Below are 21719 nucleotides of genomic sequence, written 5' to 3'. Positions count from 1 at the left end.
TTCTGCAAGTGATCAATATCCCGTAACACTTAATGGGATAACTATTTTTGAGTGGGCTAATGCACATTTAAAGATTGGTGTTACGGTTTTACAATATGAAACAGAATTTGATGAGGGTGATCGCAAAATGGGGTAATATTTCCAGTTAGGGCTCCGTCCATTGAATCAGTGGAACATTGTGAACCCGTGAACATTGTGAGCCAGTGAACCCGATTCCATAGGATATTTTTTTCCAATACCAATAATTAGTCTTGTTTTAAGTGAGGTTAAAAGGAGGCGTAATGGGACATTTTACTATTTTCCGACATGTCTTTCTAGATTCTGGTCAGAAATTAAGTTAAATAATCATATAAAGCATTACAAGCTTCACGGATGTCAATCTGTACCAAGGGTTAGTGGTGACCGGGCCATCTTACGATTTAAGAACTTTCAAAATTCACTCCAACAGAATGACAAGGTGGTCTTAGACTGCGAATCCGCCCTTATAGATGTGTATGATCCATTGGATTCAAATCTTGTTAAAAAACATGAGATAATTGCAGTCTTTTATGCTCACGCAAAAAGAGACTCGTGTAATTCCATGCAATTGGCAGAGGTAGTTGAGAGGTTGGGTGGTGAGGATTGCATGCTCTCAGCCATGACAGCACTCATTAAAACAGCAAATAAATCGATATCAAAAATGCGAAATACGTCCTGTTCAACGACTCTATCATCAGAGGATGATTTAGCTATTGAAACCGAAAAAATATGTTGGATTTGTGAGGGGGAATTTGTTAAGGATAATGGAAAATATGGAAAGAGGAAGAAGGGTACGAAGAAAGGGGGTAAAGGGGTGGTCCCTGACCACGATCTTTTAGGCAACCCGATTGTATTGGGATTCAGTAATTTTCTCGGAGTGGCCCATCAATCGTGTAATTTAAACATTAGCCAACAGTATTTGCTATCTGTTTATATACCCAATTCCAGCTATGATCGTAAATTTATTTTACCGGCGTTGGCACAATTGTAACGAAGGGAAGTTGTAGTCGGCGCATGGGTATATGGTTTTTTTCATATAATATCATACCTAAATCGTCTGAAAAGCTGCTGCTCTTAGAATCCAAATGGCAAACAATACATAATGATAAAATGTGCTTGAACAAGATCCGTTTTTAGCCTCCTTTAGTTTCTTCCCCAAATCCCTAAGACAACTCGTTCAAGTACAGAAATGTTACGATTTTAACAGTTTCCCCCTCGTTCAGCAACACCTCCGTAAACAGCACTCTCTAGACGGTGACATGTATAATTTATTAACGTGTAAGGGCATATACCCGTATGAGTACTACAGTCCCACAGCGAGGCTTTCTGAGGAACATTTGCCGTCCATCGCCTTATTCTACGATTCACTTTACGATCGTTAATGCACCACTGTCAACTATGAATTTACAAAGAGGGTTGGGGCTAAGGGAATGTGTAAAAATGGGTGAGATTATTGTAGACTGTACCTGGCAAGTGATGTATTGACGTTGCTGGATATTGTGTGTAAGAACACGGATAAAATCTATGGGAAATTTTGCTTGGATCACGGACGTGGATAAGCATCTAATTGTAAATAGATCAATGAGGGGAGGGTATTTTTTTCGTGGAAATCGTATCCTTGAAACTGATCCGACTGGTTAAGACACCGGTGTAAAGTTGGATACAGTTATCTTAGATATGAACTCTCTTTGTACCATTGAAGTTTTTCTTGGCACACGATATGGCAAACTAATTAGCTATATAGGCTAAATACAGACATATAAAATGGAATAAACAGAGATAAAAAGACAATAGATTTATTGAACTTACATGCTTGGTCGCACAGGAACAAGTCACTTCTATGACAACAACGTTGACCAAAATACAATAAATTCGTCTGAACCTCTCTAGTTCTAAGGTACTAATCGCTTCAAATCTGGATAGAGATTAAAAATTAAAAAGGCACATTTACCCCACTCCCAAACGCAGTTCTTTCGTCCTGCGCTCTAGGGACTGTCTGCCATTGGCTTACGTGCCCCAAGGACGCGACCCCTCGTCCAATAATACGTCTTAAATATTTTCGATGATTTAGGCGTTCACACGGTTCTTATGGTTTAAACTTCCTTAAAAATATTGTGCGTAGCACTTTTCTTATTGCTCACTGTCTTAGCGAAATCCAAAGACTGCAGTTTCTTTTCTTTGTTGACTAAGGACTTTTTCATTTTTGAAACTAGATTTGGCTTAATTATAGGAGTCCGAATTAAAGAAGGAACTTTATTTTGGTATTTCAAATACATCGTGTTTTACTCCCGGTACTTATCACCCTTCCCATCAATTAATGACGTCCCGTCATTAGTAACTGCTAGCCTTTGGGATTTTTTTTAAATTTTCGCCATTTTTTAAATATTTTTTTTTTTTTTTTTTTTTTTACATAATTATTTTATATATATGTTATGACTTAATCAGGAGTGCTAAAAATTTTCTCTATTAGTTTTCTTATTTTATTCTACATCCCTATCTAAAATTCATCTTGTTAAGATTATTCATGGTTCTAGGTTATCTACTATACTAAAGATTTTTTTTTTTTGATTTTGCTGTATTTATGGCATGCTACATTATATCTAAGCTACATTGAATGAACGACATGATAATAATACACCTAATTATACTTTTGGTACATACATGAATGATTTATAAAATACAATATTTGGTTCAACATATTCACAGATGACATTAAAACACCTTCACTATTGAGATTTTTGAATTGTCAAAGCTATTAGGAAGTAACACATTTAGCTTCACATCTATTCATCACCTTTCGGGTCCTTAGTGTACTACACCCTTCTGTTGTAAATTACTGTCCTTCACTCCTATTGTCCTGGCAAAAATTTCGAAGCACTTACGTTATGGTTTCTTCATGGAACGGTTTGAGTCTAGTTGTCTTTACACGGTAAGTTTTCCCTAATAGTCAACTGGGAAATGACCGTTAAATATCGTTCTAATAGTCAACTGAGAAATGATTCTTCCCACTATAGGTGTTGGTGTTTTTTCTTCTCAGCATATCATTTTTAGGATTTTGGGGCACATAGAGAATGTATTCTCGCGTAAAATTGTTCATTTGTGCCATTTGAAACGGGGTGTCGTCATATTATAGTAACTCTCTCAATATATTGTATTTAAATTCAACTTCGAACATCTTCAAATATCATCTATCTTCAAATATCGTTGAATATCGTTTATCTTGTACTGCTCGGTGGGGTTCTCAGAGTTAAACTTCAAATTGTCTTTAACTTCTGCTTCAAATATCTTCAAATGTCTTTAAGTGTCATTTAACTTCAAATATCGTTTATCGTGTGCTGATCGATGGAGTTCTCAGAATTAAACTTCAAATTGTCTTTAATTTCGTCTTCAAATATCTTCAAATGTCTTTAAGTATTTTTCAACTTCAAATATCGTTAAATATCGTCTATCTTGTTCTGATCGATGGGGTTCTCAGAATTAAACTTCAAATTGTCTCTAACTTCAGTTTCAAATATCTTCAAATGTCTTTAAGTATCTCTTAACTTCGAATATCGTTAAATAGCGTTTATCTTGTTCTGATTGATGGGGTTCTCAGCATTTATGTGATTATATAGTTCGTTAAAGCACTTGATACTGAGGTTCAAATATAGTGTTACCTGATATGTAATATGGTTCACGGTCGAAGAAACGACGATCGAAGGTAACTGTTGTTTTCGTAGACGAAGCTGGGATGAAGTTGCCTGGAGTCATGGTGAGTACTCTTCGTTGGTTGAGATATGATAAAATAGATGTTACTGGGTCGTATCTGTACTGGGCAGCTTATTGTAATACTCAATGACCAAAGTGTCCATTTACTTTCCTGTAATAAAAACAGCGCGGCAGAATCACATGTTTTTTAAAGTAAATACACATACAATAATTCACGAATTAATTGGGTTATAATTTCTTAGCTATGAGACAGAATTAAATAAATACATTAATATTAGTACTCACAATGAAAATCTAAAACAGAAATGTCTTCAAATTTTTTTTGATAACGAAAATATCGATATTAAAAACAAATAATTTACACAACATTATTAAGTTTGAGTTATAATTTTACGATATTTTTAATTACTGAATTGTTCACGCACGTCCGTGCTGTTTAAGAAACGCACGTTGCAGCGTCATAACCACACGGTTTTACGCAAACGATACTACGATGGGGGAACAAGACATAACAAGGACGAGTGGAGACCTCTCTACCCACTAGTTTTCTGATGTCTTCCCTATTTCTTGGCTTAGACGTTCTCATGTGGCTCCGGGTTTAACGGCTGAAATGCAGAGGTTCTTAGTCTCGGGATTTGTCCGTAATTGCAAGTCCACATTGGTGCCTCATATTCGCTTTTCGAATCAGGTCATTAGGTGCAGGATTTCCAAGCTTGCCTCCGTAGATTTCAGTTAATGCTTGGCAAAGAATATAAGCATAATGAAGAACTGACATCGATATCTTTTTAGAAGGCTATTGTTTGAGCAAATCCTTCAGAACTAAATAAATAAATATTATATTAAAGTCTTATTAGAATCCGTTAAGCGAGAAACACCTTCACATTAATAGGGAATTCCTTGTGGGTTTTACTTAGTCGCCATTGGACATCCACAGGGTTTCAATCCATGTATCTTAACTGATTAAATGGTTTTAAAATTTTACATATTATTGTTGAGATATAATTTCACTTCTGCCGTGAAATTCTACATATAAACGTACCAATAGGTTGTTTGGTTATAGTTCCCAATAGTTGGCTATTAGTAAATCACATATATTACTCGAGTAAGAAACACATTAATGAGCAATATGTAGGCATAAAATAATTATAATCGGCAATAAGATAAAATTTTTAGTATAAATAGACGCTTCTGTACTGATAATTTCTTGTTTTTTTTTTTTTTGATAATATCCATATCGGTTGTGATATGGGTGGATTTTTAATATAAAAAACGAGGGAGACCGGAGTCAGCGTAGGTAATATATAACGTGAATGACTTGCGAAAATATGTCACAGAAATTAGAGCACAAGATATGTCATAGATAAACCAATGAAATTAAAGAACATTTTTGTCACAGAACTATAGAACAGTGATCTCTCTGTTATTGTATACGTCATAGATATAAACTAATGAAATTAATTTTTTTTTTTGCCAAGGAGCTAAAGACGTAAATGCCTTTGTTTCTATATGGAAGTAATGTTTAACACAGAGCTGTCGGACAGCATACGTCATAGATATAATATAATGAAATTAAAACGCTTTTTTTTTTCTCGGAGCTATAAGAAAGTAAACTCACTGTTTCTCTTTCAAAGCATTCTGATTCAAAAGCGAAAACTTAACTAGCTCACAGAAGTTTCTATTAACACTTTAAGTATTGTTTTGACTGGCCCTGATTGGCATAAAAATACTAATTTCTTACACTTGAAGGACTGAGAAATATCCCTTCCTACGTTCATTTACACACAAAAAAATTAAAAAACAATCATGGGCCTTGACTTCCTACCCGGGCTTCCGACAAGACGTGGTCCAATGCCAGCTGTCGTTTTCAGTAGACCACTAGCTTCCTACCGTTGATTTTCTGTGATCGTCAACGGGTTGACATTACTCGTATGATTTTATTTTTTTTTTTTTTAATTAATATTGACTTTACTTTACTTGCACACTTTTGAATTTATTATGGTGTTAAATTCATATCTTTGAAAATTTGTCTTTACATTAATTAGGGATATTTCCATCTGTCAGGTTTTTTAACCGTTCTACCTGACTGTGTCTTGATTTTATCCGCGGGTTCTTTCGTTTTTTTCTTTTTCGGGTTGTGTATCGAAATAATTTCAAATTTTTTTTATTTTTTTTTAAAAAAAAATTTGCCTTGTAATTTAGTTTTTTTAACGTGTTCGGCTGCTGAGGTCGGCCTTGATTTCCCTATTTCCTTAGCTACTATTTGGTCTGATTCGACTTCAGACTCTTCAGAACTGGTTGCCGACGAATCTGGATTGGAACTTTTAGAGGTGGCACTTTTTGTGGTACCACCTGCCAGTCCGTTGTATATTTCTGCTCCTCTGGAAGTAAAAGGTTTATTCTCTAAGCTCTCGCCTTGAGTTCTCAACTCGGGGGATTTTAAAGATTCTTGAGAGCTTTGGGAGGAATCAATAGTTTTTGCGGGGTTCCTCCACTTTTTGAAGGCCATGTCTTCAGGGGGATGGGGCATTCTTTGCAATAGGGATTCCCTCCGTGAAGTCCACGTCCAGTCGTGTTTAGGTTTTACCTTAGACACAGTTATATCATGATATCGACCTTGCTGGTCATCCTTTGGAGTTTTATTACCGGGCAATGTACTTTGACTCGTTTTTATGAGAAAATTTATTAAATCCATAGCTTCTCGCAGGTTTGTTTTAGTTAAATCTTTGGGAGGAATTTTCTCTACAGTAATCCCGGGTGGTTCTACATCTATTTCTACCTCGTCTTGTTAAGACAGATGACTTTCTATGGTTGGTGTGGGGGAAAACATCTTGTCTTTAACTCTTTGGGGGGGACCGGGGGACGAAAGCATCTTGGGGACAAAGCGTGGGTTTTGAGATCTTGTATAGTCTAAATCTCCCGCGCTCGCCGATGAATAACTTTTTGGACTTTTTGGCGTTTTTATTTCAGGAAAAAATCCTGGTATTAATAATTTCTTCTGATGGACAACTAGATTTTCCATTGCTAAAAATTCTTCAAAGTTGTGTCCATCACTGTCGTTTTCAAAATAATCTTGATTAAAATTAATGGGTGTTAGATCTGCCAGTCTTGACCTAGGGGTCTCATTTTCCGAATCTGACGAATCAGTAGAAGAGGGATGGGATACCCATCTCTCTGGAAATTTTGCTCTTTTTATTCGGCTAACATGCGCCTTGTAAGTTTTTCCACTATCGGGGTTCTCCATTTTAAAGGTATATTCATTATCGTACTTTTTGACTATTCTGTACGGCCCAGAATATTTGTTGGAAAGTTTTTTTCCTTCCGTTTTCGCCTCGGTCCTTAGGTAAACGAAGTCTCCTACTTTGAAATCTATATTCCCCTTAACTTTGGGTTGGTTTCTTAGCTCTTGGTTTATTTTACATTTTTCCAACTCTTGCCTAACTATTTTATAAGTTTTCCTCATCCTATTAATGAATTCTTATTTATAATATTCTGAGTCATTATAATAATTCCAATATTAAAAAATATAATCATAAGGGATTATAAAATCTCGACCAAAAAGTAAATAGAATTGATTGTCTTTGGGTGTTTCGGAATAAGCAGTGTTGATTACGTTGGTAAAATAAGGTAAGAATTTATCCCAGTCGCTCCTATTGTCTTTCGTATAAATACTTAGAACGTTCGAAAATATTTTATGTCTGTTTTCTATTTTGCCATTAGCTTGTCGATCGTACGGCGCTGTCACGATTTTCTCTATATTAAGAAAACTCACTAAATATTTTTTTACTTTTGCGACAAAGTTTCTCACGATGTCACTAAAAATTTTATTAGGAATGCAAAATTGTAAAAATAATTTTGCTAATGCCTTACTTGTGGCATAAGCGCCTTGATTTTTTAATGCTTTTGCAAACGTAACTCCGGAAAAATGATCTACAACCGAAAGAATACACGTATGGCCTCTGCTAGAAACAGGTAAGCCTCCATTTGTCCCGTACAGGTCAAATGAGATGATATCGAAGGGGTACTTTACGACTGGGACCCTTCCCATTGGGGGATTTGGATAAGCTGGGGGGGTTTTTCTCAAATTACATTCTTCGCATGTACTTAAAAATTCTTTAAGTTTTGTCAGTGCCGATTGTACGTAAAAGTATTGTTTTAACTTATGGAACGTTTTCATAATTCCTAAATGTCCACCTGTGTCTGAATGAAAATATTCAAATGCAGGCCCTATCAAGTTTTGTGGTAATAAAGGTATTATCGAGGTTTGGTTTCTATTTGTCTCAGCAGTCACAATCCTACACAGTATTTCTTCATCAAGGTCGTAGTAAAAATTATCTATCTCTTTTCTAATAGTTTTGAATTTATCCGGTAACGCCTCATCATTCACGAAATAATCAATTAGTGCTACACACATTTCGTCCTTTTTTTGCTTTCTTTTTATATTTTCCAAAGACAAGGGACAATAGTTAATCTTATTTTCTTTTACTGCGTCTTTGACTTTGTTTTTCTTATATCCATGTTTGCTTTTAGCATTAATAGCATTAACTTCATTTTCTTCAGTTTCCGACGGATCATTTTCTGGATATCTACTCAAAAAGTCGCAAGCTGCGTTTTGTTTTCCCTTTAAATGTTCAAATTCATAATCTAGGTCTTGGACTTTCATAATCCATCTATATAGAATGCCCGTTGGGTTTTTAAATGTGCACAGGTACTGCGAGCTTTTATGGTCTGATCGTAATATGAATTTTCTACCAATTACACAAGGCCTAAATTTGTCCAAGTGGTAAATAATAGATAACAATTCTAATTTTGTGGCGGAATAACTGCTTTCGCCTTTTGATAAAGTTTTACTCGAATAGCATATAACTTTTTCTATGTGTTGAGGTGTTCCCTGTAGAGGGTGAGGGTTTTCTACTGGGATTGTTTTCGAAAGGATAGCGCCTATGCCCTTCGAGCTAGCATCAGTGGTAACGATGAATTTTCCATTTTCGAAATCAGGGAGTGATAAAATTGGTTCTGAAGTGAGTGCCTTTTTAAGACGGTGTAGGGACGTTTGAGCTTTCTGGGACCAGGTAATCTTATGGGAATTCCCCCTAGTTAAGTTCGTGAGGGTTTTCGCAATTTGAGTATTATTGCGTACGAATTTTCTAAAGTTGCCAGTAAGACCTAAAATTCCCCTTAATTCTTTCATAGTTCTGGAGGGCTTGAGGTTTTCAACACATCTTATTTTATCAGGGTTTGGGGATATCTCTCCCTGGGTCACTACTAGTCCTAAAAATTTAATTTTGGATTGAAATAAATTTACTTTCTCAGGCCGGCATTTTAAAGTGCCTTGCCTGAATTTCTCGAACACCTTAGCTAATGTTGCTAAGTGTTGCTCAGTGTCTTCTCCCACGCATACAATATCATCAACAAAATGAATTATATTCTTCAATCCTCTTAACAGGTGCAGTAGGGGTCTACATAGTGTGCTTGAACTTGTTTTAAGCCCAAATGGTACTCTCAAGTATTCATAAGAACCATATTCGGATGCTGAAAATGCAGTTTTATGGACATCCTTTTCGGCTTTTTTCACTTGGTGGTAGCCTTGGGTACGATACAAAGAATTAAAAATTTTGTTTCTGATTGAAATTGAGTCAAGAATTTTGTCTATTCTTTGTAGAGGAAATTTATCGCTAACTACTTGTTTGTTGAGAGCCCTATAATCTAATACGAGTCTAAGATCTCCATTCTTTTTTGGCACCAAGATCACTGGTGCACTATACGGACTTATACTTGGGCGTATGATTTCGTTTCTTTCTAATTCATGGATTTTATTTTTTAACCACTCTTTGTGCTTATATGGCACACGATATGGCTGTTTTGCTACGGGATTACCAGTCGTTAAAATTTAATTACGATAAAATTGAATAATCCCCATGTAAATTTAAGATTCAGAAAATAAATACTTAAAATTACATAATTAATAGCATAAATTTTTATTAAGTTCCATATACGTAATATTATACATTTTAAATTTGTTTAAAAATTGCGATTTAGTCAAAGGATATTCGTTATTTGAAGTTTTAATGCCGTTAACTAGGTTTCCTTTAGAATTTTCCTATTTATTTAAATAATTTTCCGTTAAAACCTCGATTTGGACTAAGCACGTCCCCTTTTTAATTGTAATTGTATCATTTTCATGGTTATTGGTTACCCAAATAAAACCTTCCCCTTTGTCATAGGATATAATCTGTTCCTCGCATAACAGATTTTCAGGTATTTCAGACGGTGTCGCAAACCATATTTCTGATTTGCTAATTATTGGCTCGATCATTTGTGATATTTGGACTTTTTGCATCGTTTTGGGAGGGACTTTTGTTTCCTTTGTCGCAAATCCGTAATATTTTTCTTTATTTTCCTTGTTTATTAAATTCATAGTGGCGTGATGCTTCGCCATTGTGGTATCTTCAGGCGTCACATTGGGTGTTATTTTGTTTTTCCACAATTCCAGTATTTTCTTTATTTCGTTTGACCTGTACTGTTGCATATTTCCTATTTTTATTTTTGCATCTTCAATACTGTTATTATTTAAATTTACTTTATTTATGCGATATCTTTCGGGATAATTGAACAAATTTCAAATTATGCCCTGGCTTTGCGAGACATGGGGTTCGAAATAATTCGACATTATACCACTAGAAATTTTGTTTACTGTTATGTTATCTTCGTAGCCTCTGTTACGATTTCTTAAGGTAGAAATTTTTTCCCCCCCCTTAGCTGGGTATACAAACTTCTCGTTGGCTATGTCTAATAGTATTTCATTAGACCTTAGAAAATTTGCCCCTATAATAGCTTGATATGGGAGATAATCACATATAATAAAGTTTGTCGAGAAGGTTATAGGGTGTCTTGTCACGTCTAGACAAGTTGACCCATTTGTAATGGATTTACGACCTGTAATACTTGTTAAATTGGTATTATTTGTGTTCTTCTGTCACATAATGTGCAAGTTCAATAAATTAAATACACGCGAGCTTATGATATTTACGGTAGCACCACTGTCAACTAAGGCCGTAAAGTAAACGTTTTCTACACAGAAATCATTAAATATAGGTAACTTGTTAATAATATAACTACAAGAAGGCACTAGTATTGTTCTGGACCTATTAAATATTCTTGGCACCCTCTGGGTCCAATTCATGTTACTGGGGGGCCTGAAGCGTTCCTCTGAGAATATATTTCATGTCTTGGTGCCTGTGATTCATATTCAGACGTACTAGGTTCTTTAAGCACGCTTAAAATACTTATATCTGCCCTTCTTTGCCTTACCGTAGGCTTTTGATTTGGATGTCTCGCGTCAGTACCATTTTCTGGCGCTGTTTGCCAGTGTTGTTGGCTTGTAAAATTTTCATTTCTCATCGGCAAATTTTCATTATTTTTATATTGCATTCTCGCATTATATTGGCCTTGGCGAGTATCTGGGTTTTCAAACCGGTAACTAATTTGCCTGTTGGGGAAAGGGCTATACAAATTTGGTTGGTACGCATTATAAGGTACTGATTGGCGCATTCCCCCCTGGCTATAGCCTATTGCACGACCGGTGCTAAAATTTGTTCTTCTGAACAAATGGTTACCGTAATTTTGCGTATTACTGACAGCATTTCTTGGTCTGGCATTGGTGACGTAGTGGCACTCTCTTGCTATGTGGCCGACACGATTGCAGTTATAGCACCTTATTATTGTAGGGTTAATGGGCTAAAAACGTACTGTTTTCTGCCTAGCGGGTTCTTGCGTTTCGTTTCTCTGTGCTACTGGGGAGTTATCCCTTGAAAAGAAATTGGGGGATGTCTGATCGCCCTTGAAGATTAGGTTCGCGTTTGAGTCGCCTAGGTTGTTTATTTTTGTATTACTATGATTAGCAACCATTTTATCAACTTCAATTAGTCGCTCTACCTCTTGGACTGCAAGATCCAACGTCTGAATATTCTTGGATATTATTACTCTATATAGTTTTGGGGGTAGCCCTTGCAAGAAGGTATTTAGTATGACTTTTTCATACAGTTGCCCAGAACCACTTCCGTATTTTGCTTCTACAGAAATATGTATATTATCCAGATATTCCCTTATATTTTGTGAAAAATCAAAGTTCACTTCTCTATGTTTTAATTTATTTATTGAACTGGTATCTATAAATCTCTCTTTGAATGCTTTTAATAAGTCATCAACCGTATTTATTGGCAAGTTGGCGTTATTTCCTATTGTATGCTCGACCTGTTCTAGAAAGGTTAGGGCCTGGCCTCTTACTCGTAGTAGGAGCATGTCTTTTAACGCTCCAACGTCTGTTTTTGTTAATTGTACAAACTGGGTCAATTGGATATTAAATTCGTCAATATCTGACTGACCATTGTATTCCGGGATAGATTTTGCAATCTCTATATTTTTTGCGTCTAACTTTTGCACTATTAATAATTCATTTAGATCGTCCATGTTTTTTTTTGTGTTTATATTTATTGAAAATTTCAACGAACCTATTTTTGGGGGATGCTATTATCTCCAATGAGATATAAAGTGGTCACTCTAGTAACCTAGTGGCTCTATAACTATCTCGGTCATATTTATGTTTGCGTCTTCAAAAAATTTAAATTTGAGATTCGAATTATTTACGTAATACCTATATCTCAGTGATCATACAGTTTACGGGTCGTGACAGGTGTAGCGATTAAAGTAATTCTTGGCACATGATATGGCAAACTAATTAGCTATATAGGCTAAATACAGACATATAAAAAGGAATAAACAGAGATAAGAAAGACACTAGATTTATTGAACTTACATGCTTAGTCGCACAGGAACAAGTCACTTCTATGACAATAACGGTGACCAAAATACAATAAATTCGTCTGAATCTCTCTAGTTCTAAGGTACTAATCGCTTCAAATCTGGATAGAGATTAAAATTAAAAAGGCACATTTACCCCACTCCCAAACGCAGTTCTTTCGTCCTGCGCTATAGGGACTGCCTGCCATTGGCTTACGTGGCCCAAGGACGTGAACCCTCGTCCAATAATACGTCTTAAATATTTTTGATGATTTAGGCGTTCACACGGTTCTTATCGTTTAAACTTCCTTAAAAATATTGTGCGTAGCACTTTTCTTATTGCTCACTGTCTTAGCGAAATCCAAAGACTGCAGTTTCTTTTCTTTGTTGATTCAGGACTTTTTCATTTTTGAAACTAGATTTAGCTTAATTATAGGAGTCCGAATTAAAGAAGGAACTTTATTTTGGTATTTCAAATACATCGTGTTTTACTCCCGGTACATCTTTATCCATCGGCAATGTCTCACTACTCTTTGCCGTGTGGAAATTATAAATGGATTAAGGATCCTCGTGCTTCAGATTTCCCGAAAATTGCCAATTTTGAGGAGAATGGATCGCAAGGATGGTTTTTTGAAATCGATGGTGAAATATCGGTGGAGCATCATGACTCGGTGAAGAATTTAGTTTTCCCGTACATAAACAGAGCGGTGACTAGGGACTCTTTGAGTTCATACAATATTTCTAAGGTAGAGGATGGGAGTGTGCGCTGGACACCTTCAAAACAAACACTTATCGCGGACATTCATCCGAAAGAGAATATCGTTGTACATCACGTTCCTTTGCGGTGGATGGTAGCTAACGGTTTCAGCGTCGTAAGGATACATAGAGCCCCCCAATTTGACCAGAAACCCTATTTGAAAACGTTTATTGACACTTGTCGGTAAACGTTCCGAAGCGAAAACGAAGGTTGAAAAGAAAATCTTTAAACTCATTTTGAACTCAGCCTTCAGTAAAATGTGTGAGGGTGTACGTAATCGAAGTCGTTGTGACGTTGTGACTGACCCAAAAGAATGTGCTCGAATCGTTGCCGATCCAAACTTCACATCATTCACAATCATAGACTCCAATATGGTCCTTATGAATAGAAAAAAAAGAAACGTAATTTTAAGTAAAAATAGTGCAGGTGGCAGCGTAATAACAGAAATTTCAAAAAGAAAACTCATATTGTCATCCTTTTAAGATGTGTTTAGTCGCCAATGGCCGGGGGAGGGAGATGTTCAAGTATATTATGGGAATACCGATTCACTTTTGCTTAAAGTTAGAACCGCGAATTTATTGGAAGATTTGGAAAAAGGCGCGCATATTAGCTCTCGAATTGACTTTACCAATTGGGACGAGTCCTTTTACCCGGAGCTAGTGAAGCGCCAGGCCCCAAATCAGATATTAATGTTAAAATCAGAGACCGAAAGCGACTTGGTTTCCAGTGGTGTACTTGCAGGTCCGAAGGTGTACTGTGTGCAAACATATAATGAGATAATCAAAAAAGTCTGCAAGGGGATGCCTAGACACTACGTGAATCAGAATTTCGACATAAATGTATATAGAAACTGTGTGGAAAGTAGTATCTTTCCAAGAGCGAAAGTCATGGTGATTCGCTCTTTAAAATTTAAAAACCACACAGTTTTAGTTGATAAAAAAAGTCATGTGTCTCGTGTCGGATAAAGCCTATGTGTCTGCGAATGGTGTGACGGTGATACCCCACGAACATTATCTAGCTTCTGACCGAACTGTATGTCAAGATTATGGACGTCGGCTTGGTCGGGAAAAAATTTAATAGTAAATGGTTGGGAGGTGGGATCCTTTCATATAGATTTTTTTCCCAACTCAGCGGTGTTTTTTTCCAAATTAGCAGTGGTTATTTTTATTTTATAGCAAGGTAGAGTCATCATCTGTGAATTTTTTTTCTTTTTTTTGTAAATAAAAAAAATATTAAAAATAAAAATTTTTGGACCCCGCGCCCAGCCCGAGGGGGGCGGCATTCAGCTGGCCGCCACCAGCGGCCGCCGCGTCATTCCGGGGGGCCCTTTCTAATTGTGATAAGTGTTTTTTAGTGTCTTTTTATTGAATAAATAAAAAATTATATATTATTGCTTTGAATTTATTATGTGATAGTGCCTTTTTGTTTTTACGTGTGTATGTTAATAAACATGAAGTATTTTTTGTGGTGACGTTTTTATTCGTAAATAAAAAACATGTATTATTCTAAAAAAATGTTTTTATTTTCTTTTTGTTCTCGGATCTGATTAGGGAAATTACTATTATTATTATTTATTGAAGGGACCTATGCAATCTAAAGTCAGTTATATTTTGACATCGATGCAAGGGGGACTATGTATCAATTTAGAACTCCTTTTAGGTCGTTTATTTGTGGATCGTCAATGTCTGGCAAAACGACACTTAAAAAAAAAATTCAAAATCGTCATAAAATGATTTTAAAAAATCCAAAAAAAATTGCTACAGTGTTTGGCAATAATCCAATGATAGAATAAAAGCTATTTCCCAGACACGAAATTCATACATGGACTTGACATTTTCCACAGTATTGAATCAAACTCTTGGTTGATCATTGATGATCTGGCTGAATCTCAAGAGATGATACAATTGTTCACTGTCCGATCTCATCGTCAACGGATCTCCGTAACCCTAGTTCTACACAATCTCTTTCAGCAGAGCAAGTGTATGAGAACAGTTACTTTGAATTGCACCTACTATATCATCTACATGGTTCTTTGTGATTCCAGTTCCCTCATAACGTTAAACAGACAAGTGTATCCGGATGAACCGAAATTTTTACTCTCGGCCTACAATCAGGCTACCAACAAACCCTACGGCTATATTATATTGCAACTGAATCAGAACACACCCGAGGATTTACGTGTAGTCACCGATATTTTTCAAAATGAAATTACTGTATATCTGCGGGTGAACAGTAAAAAAGTTTGTTCGTTGCAATCATGCCAATGATTTTTATGTAATGTTTATGTTCAACGTCTCCGACCCTCTCTCCAATGATTCGAATAAAACATGTGATTTTTGGACAAAACTCTCCCCCGCCATCAAATTCGACGATGGAAAGTATGAAGTTGCTCTTTTCGATTGTATTATCAAAAATACATATTATATCATGAGAAAAGATCGCGTTTATAAGATTAAATTTATACCATTCGATTGGTCGCTTATTGTCGAGTATGAATGGATTGAAGCACTTAAATCTAGTGAATATCCCTATGTCACACTGAAATACAAAGAATTTGGTAGTATGAACGATTTGTGTCGCACAACCAATAGGAAAATCTCTGTTTATTAGAATGGTACATTCCAATTTAATTATTCAATAGAACATAATAGGATTTTCATTAGCTCACCCGTTGACAATGAAATGATTCATCTCAATGATAATCTTAGAGATGTTCTTGGCTTTAAACAGAATATGATCAGTCTTAAAAACGCTGGAACTGTCAGTGGGATGAATCATGCTATTTTTGCAGATTATCCTCCCGGTTTCGCCTTGGACTCTTCTATATTTCTGTATGCGTCCTTTGTTGAAACATCGAGAGTTGGTAATTAAAATGTTCCCCTCCTACGTGTTCTTGAACGAAAAACCACCCATGAACATGTTCATTTCTATAATATAAGGCATCTTCAGTATGTTTTTGTAAACAATTCGTATCTGGAACTCAGGCTGTTAACATTAAGAAGTGAATTAGGTGATCCTCTAGCAATAACAAAAGGTTTGGCCGTGATTACATGTCATTTTCAACCCATTCAGCAACAAAAAAATGGCTAATAGAAAAAATATATTTGTATGTCCTGAAATTGATTGCTATGTTACCGCTCTCCAACTAAGACAATTGGGTCATGAAATTGGATTTTATAAAGGCCGTTCGTCAATGTTGGGCTAGGGTCTTGGCAGTTGGTTTGCTAAGCTGTTTCGCTCTGCAATACCGCTCGCTAAGAAATATATTGCGCCGGTTGCCGCAGATTTTGCATCCTCTGCGCTACACGGTTGGGGGCCTGGTAAAGATTTTAAAGAAAGTGTTTCACAAAATCTCAGGTCCAGCGCATGATCCCTTGGTGAACGATTGAAATCAGGACAAAGTGAAAAAGATTTTAAAAGGAGGAGAAACATCTCATCACTCATCAGTTTCTAATCAGGTCAGAAGCGAAAGACATCACTCTTGTCAAAGAAAAGTAAGAATAAGAAAAAGAAACCAAGAAGAAAAATTGTTAGATCGAAAAGAGATTTCTTTTCATTGACTGAAATGCCAAATCTACCCCACAAAGAATTTCATCTGACTGGCACCATATCTCTAAATCTTTTCAATGCAGAAAATGTGAATGTCAGTGTGAAACATGGGTACTATGTATATTCTATCAACAGCAACCCCTCTCTGAAAACATACATTTTCAAATTTATTCCAATGAAGACTACTTCATAGACTGATCATCCACATATATTGATTTAAAAGTTGTGGTGAGCAAAAAGTCTGACAATTTATCTCCCTCCAACGTCCATGGATTATCCCATGAAAATGGTATACTATACGATTTATATAACCAAATATGTGTCTACATAAATGGAACATTGGTGACCACTAGCAATAACCTATTCAACTATGCAAGTTACATACAATTTATGTTGATGACTCCAATGTCCTATAAGAAATTGAAAGGTCTGCCAGTGGGCTATGACTAAAGATCAAATGTTGGTACTGATATTGAACTAACTTGAGCAGAGAGCAAGGAGTATCATTTAGTTGGTAGACTCAATCATCAAATATTTAATATATATAAATGGATGCCCGACAATGTTAAAATTGATCTAAAGTTACAATTCTCACCGTCCAATTTCATATTTAGAAAAACACTTGATGCAGCACCTGATGCTAAAGTCAACCTCACCTCGGCAATACTTCATGTGTGAAAACAACAGGTTTTGAGTTCTGTTGCTTTGGCCATTGAAAAACTAAGAGCCTCTGGAAATAATAACAAACTGCTCGTTCCTCCCACATTCGCCAATCAACGTCATATTGCTACTGGATCAAGTACCTACACCGATTCTTTATTTATCAATGGTGAAATTCCTTTGAAACTTGCCTTGGCTTTTGTAAAAAGTGCCAGTGCCATAGGATCGTGGACGAGTTCGCCATATGAATTTCAATTGTTAGGACTTTTCTCTCTTGTATGTAAAGTAAATGGAATTCCACTCTACAATTTTTCCTTTGATAAATCCTATAGGACCTTATATGAATTGACAATGCAATCCTAGATCGAGATTCGCAATTACATGAAAATGGTAGAACCGATGCAATGTTCACAAAAAGTCATGGTATCATTGATTTGGACTTGTCTGGTACTAAAGATGTGAGTATTATCCGATCGGGTACTGTATGTTTAGAGTGTACCTTTGACAAACCATTGACAGAGAGTGTAACATTAATCTTACTCAATCAATTTGTAACCTGTCGGGAAATTACCCCTGACAGTAGTGTTCTATTAGACTTGGCACCATGAACGCCAATCAAATAATCGATGTATTTAACATAGATGCTTTTATGTCCAAATACAAATCCTATTGTATACCCTCAGATTTCCTTGACAATATTCATACTGCTGTCAAAACCATTATCATTGTTAATAGTAGTTCATCGACTGTGCAGACGGGTCATTGGCTGTGCATCTTTCAAACAGCGAAGAATATAGAATTTTTTGATCCTCTTGGGATACCATATGCATTCTACACACCGCATATCAAAAATACCTTGAAGGAAGTGGGAAAACAATTATTCAAAATCAGATGTGAGTACAAGATTTATCAACCAAAGGCTGTGGTTTTCATACATTACTATATTTCGTTTTTCGATGTCGTGATTATACTTTCAGTGAATTTCTCAACATTTATGTACACAGTTCTCGTTTGAAAGACTTTCTAGTAGAAAATATCCTCTCAGATCTGTATAATATTGATTTCAGTTCCCTAAGAATAAAGTGTTTTAAAAATGTATGTGAATTTGTTTATTAATAAAATATAAATATATATATATGCACTATAAAAAAAATCTTTTGTCTTCATTGTTTAGATTTCTTCTTCATTGTCATTTAGATTGTCATCGTAGTCGTCATCGACAACGATTAGTGGTGGCAGATCATTGGGATTCAACTTGTACTGATCCTGGCGTGTAAAGTCAGGGTCACATTTTCCACAGTACAATGTAGCGACATTTTTGTTAATTATCCTTGTGAAGTCGATACTATTATGATTCATTTTCTAAAATTCACATGTTTCTATCTGACTATTTGAAGTAATGTCGCACACAATATTCTCATATGAAGAATCACTTTCTGTAACATATAAATAAAAATCAGAAGGCTTATAGTCATTACTACCATTGTCTTCACAATGATGACACAAAAACCATACTCTCTTCATGTTTTTACAATTAAAACGTGCTCCAAATATTTTCAAATCCACTACGATACCAATCCCTTAGAAATAAACTGAAGTCACGTTTAGGGTTTTTTCCAATCATGCCAGGGTAAGTATTTTCCCATTGGTCACACTTATCAAATTTGCAATTGGAGCATAGATATCCATTATGATGAGAGTCACAATTCTCTTCAAGACAGGTATTACAGTCCTTAATTTGTACAGCATATCCTTTATGTAATTTACACGTATTGCATAATCTACACTTTTCATTATAGTCATCATCTGCAGTACAGTTTTCACATGATGACCAGCTGCCCAATGTATATAAACATAGTGAACATGTATGATACATTTTTTTTTCGATGTTGTCCGTCAGACTGCCAAAAAGAAACTGACTCACAATCAATAAAAAAAACATTGTCTTCTAGGAGGAGGAGGAGGATTAATCGAGTATCGTCACAAAAGCTTATTTCTTATTGTTTTAAAGAATGAATTTCTAGGTAGTGGTTAAAACCAGAATCACAATGTCATTTTGTTTCGTTTCAAATGATATATAAATTAATTGAGTAAATGCATTTGACTCACAACGCATAAGCTTCATACAATAGTCCAAAGATGGGGAATCAGTTCCCATTATGCTGTTGAGCTTTTCTAGAGAAAATATTTTCCGTTGAAGAGATTATTCCAGAAAGTCATCATCTAACACTAAACATTTTTCCAATTTTACTAGATTCAGTAAGATCTTCTGTTTCTCAAATCCAATCATTTTCGTTCTTAATACTCCCACTACCAACTATAGACTAAAGTAAAAATTACAATTTTCTATTTTGTGTACACTCTCAATGCCTATTGGTCACGCCTACTAGAAAGAAAGTGGAGTAAACGATCATCTAAAGTGTCTAATCAAAAAAAGCATTATAAAAAAGAAAAGCATTTTTATTGACAGAAATGTAATAAAAGAATATATTTTCACTCTCTTCACGTTATGTGAGTTAATCCATTTTCCTCATTGTGCTTCAGGATAGCACCCGATCCATGCTGTAGTCGCTATATATACATTATATTCACTTTTGCGGCAAAACATAATTGTTCATCTGGCTTAAATTTACTCAATGATATAACGTATCTTCCGAACATCTCATCCCACTCAAATGATAGTCAGGAATCTTTCCCAATTTCAACTGCTACATTGGGAGCCATTGTCTTCACAACATCACTGTCAGCTCCTTCGAGGTGTAATAGTGTAAAACTACTCATTTTCACAAAATTTGAATGTTTATTTTTCCAATTTGAAACAATGTAAACTTATCAAATTCAACTTATTGACTGAGATACTAACTCAGTATCGGGCTTTTTGTATCCACGCTCAATGTCAGAGTAAAAGCGTCAAAGCCTATAATCATGCTACAATGAAAAATAATGCTTAACATTAAAAGATCCATAATGGCCTAAAAAAATTAAAATCCATATATCCATACAATAAAACATCCATACAAAAAAAACATTAAATAAAACACCAACCATACAACAATACGTATAATCAGTCATAAAGTAACACACAAAATCAACCATATATCAAAACCATCCCTACAATAACAACCAGACATCCATACAATAAAACATCAAATATATCACCAATACAATAGACAATGAAAATCCATAAACATAAACATCCATACAATAAAACACTAATAAAATAAACGATAAAATATCCATACATATAAAAAATTAAATAAAACACCAGTCATACAATAAGACATAAACTCATCCATATCTTTTGGAATGATACCCCGCTTGTATGGTGGGAGTACTGTCCGCTTCCTTAGAATGACACAATAATAGCGGTACTGTCCGCTCTCTTTCATGGACCCAATTAAGGGGTACTGTCCGCTCTCTTAAATTGACACAATTAAGGGGTACTGTCCGCTCTCTTTAATTGACACAATAAGGGGGTACTGTCCGCTTGTTCGGTGGGGGACTATCCGCTGCCTTAGATTGCCATAATAAGGGGGGACTGTCCGCTTCCTTAGATTGACACAATAAGGGGGTACTGTCCGCTCTCTTTCATTGACCCAATTAAGAGGTACTCTCCGCTCTCTTTAATTGACACAGTAATGTCCCACCTGTCCACTACCTATCATTAATGCAATAATGACCGCTTGGAATGATAGTCCGCCTGTATGGATTACCTATGGGTCTGCTTGTATGGATTACCTATGGGCCCGCTTGTATGAATTACCTATGGGCCCACTGGTATCGATTACCTACGGGTCTGCTACCTATCATTAATATAACACTACTATGGACTAAGGGCAATTCATATAGTCTTTCAGTTCTGTAAGCCATTTGAAGACAATTAAAGACCAAAATTAAAATGTTTTTAAGTATGTATGACCGACCATGTCCACAGGACTAGCAGGCAATTGGGCAACTGAGATTGCTCCTATTATATGAGCTTTGCCTACTAGGAAAGGCAAATAGAATTGCAATTGGGATAATAAAAATTTTTGTTTTACTTACGACAGAAAATGTCAATGGACTTTGAACATTTTTCCAATGTCCAACTTCCTATGAAAATACGATTCAAGAATTCAACAGGTAATTGATAAATTATTATCATATGTTTTGATTCTTAAGTCAAGGCAAGAAAAACTCTAGAATAGCTTCAATATTTCATTATTTATTTGTTAGTGTTTTTCCAGAAGAA

The sequence above is a fragment of the Artemia sp. Qi Xiang Cuo genome, chromosome 18 (assembly GCF_049724085.1).
Source record: "Artemia sp. Qi Xiang Cuo chromosome 18, ASM4972408v1, whole genome shotgun sequence".
In the NCBI taxonomy this organism is placed as follows: Eukaryota; Metazoa; Arthropoda; class Branchiopoda; order Anostraca; family Artemiidae; genus Artemia; species Artemia sp. Qi Xiang Cuo.
Note: the sequence above shows the minus strand (reverse complement) of the source record.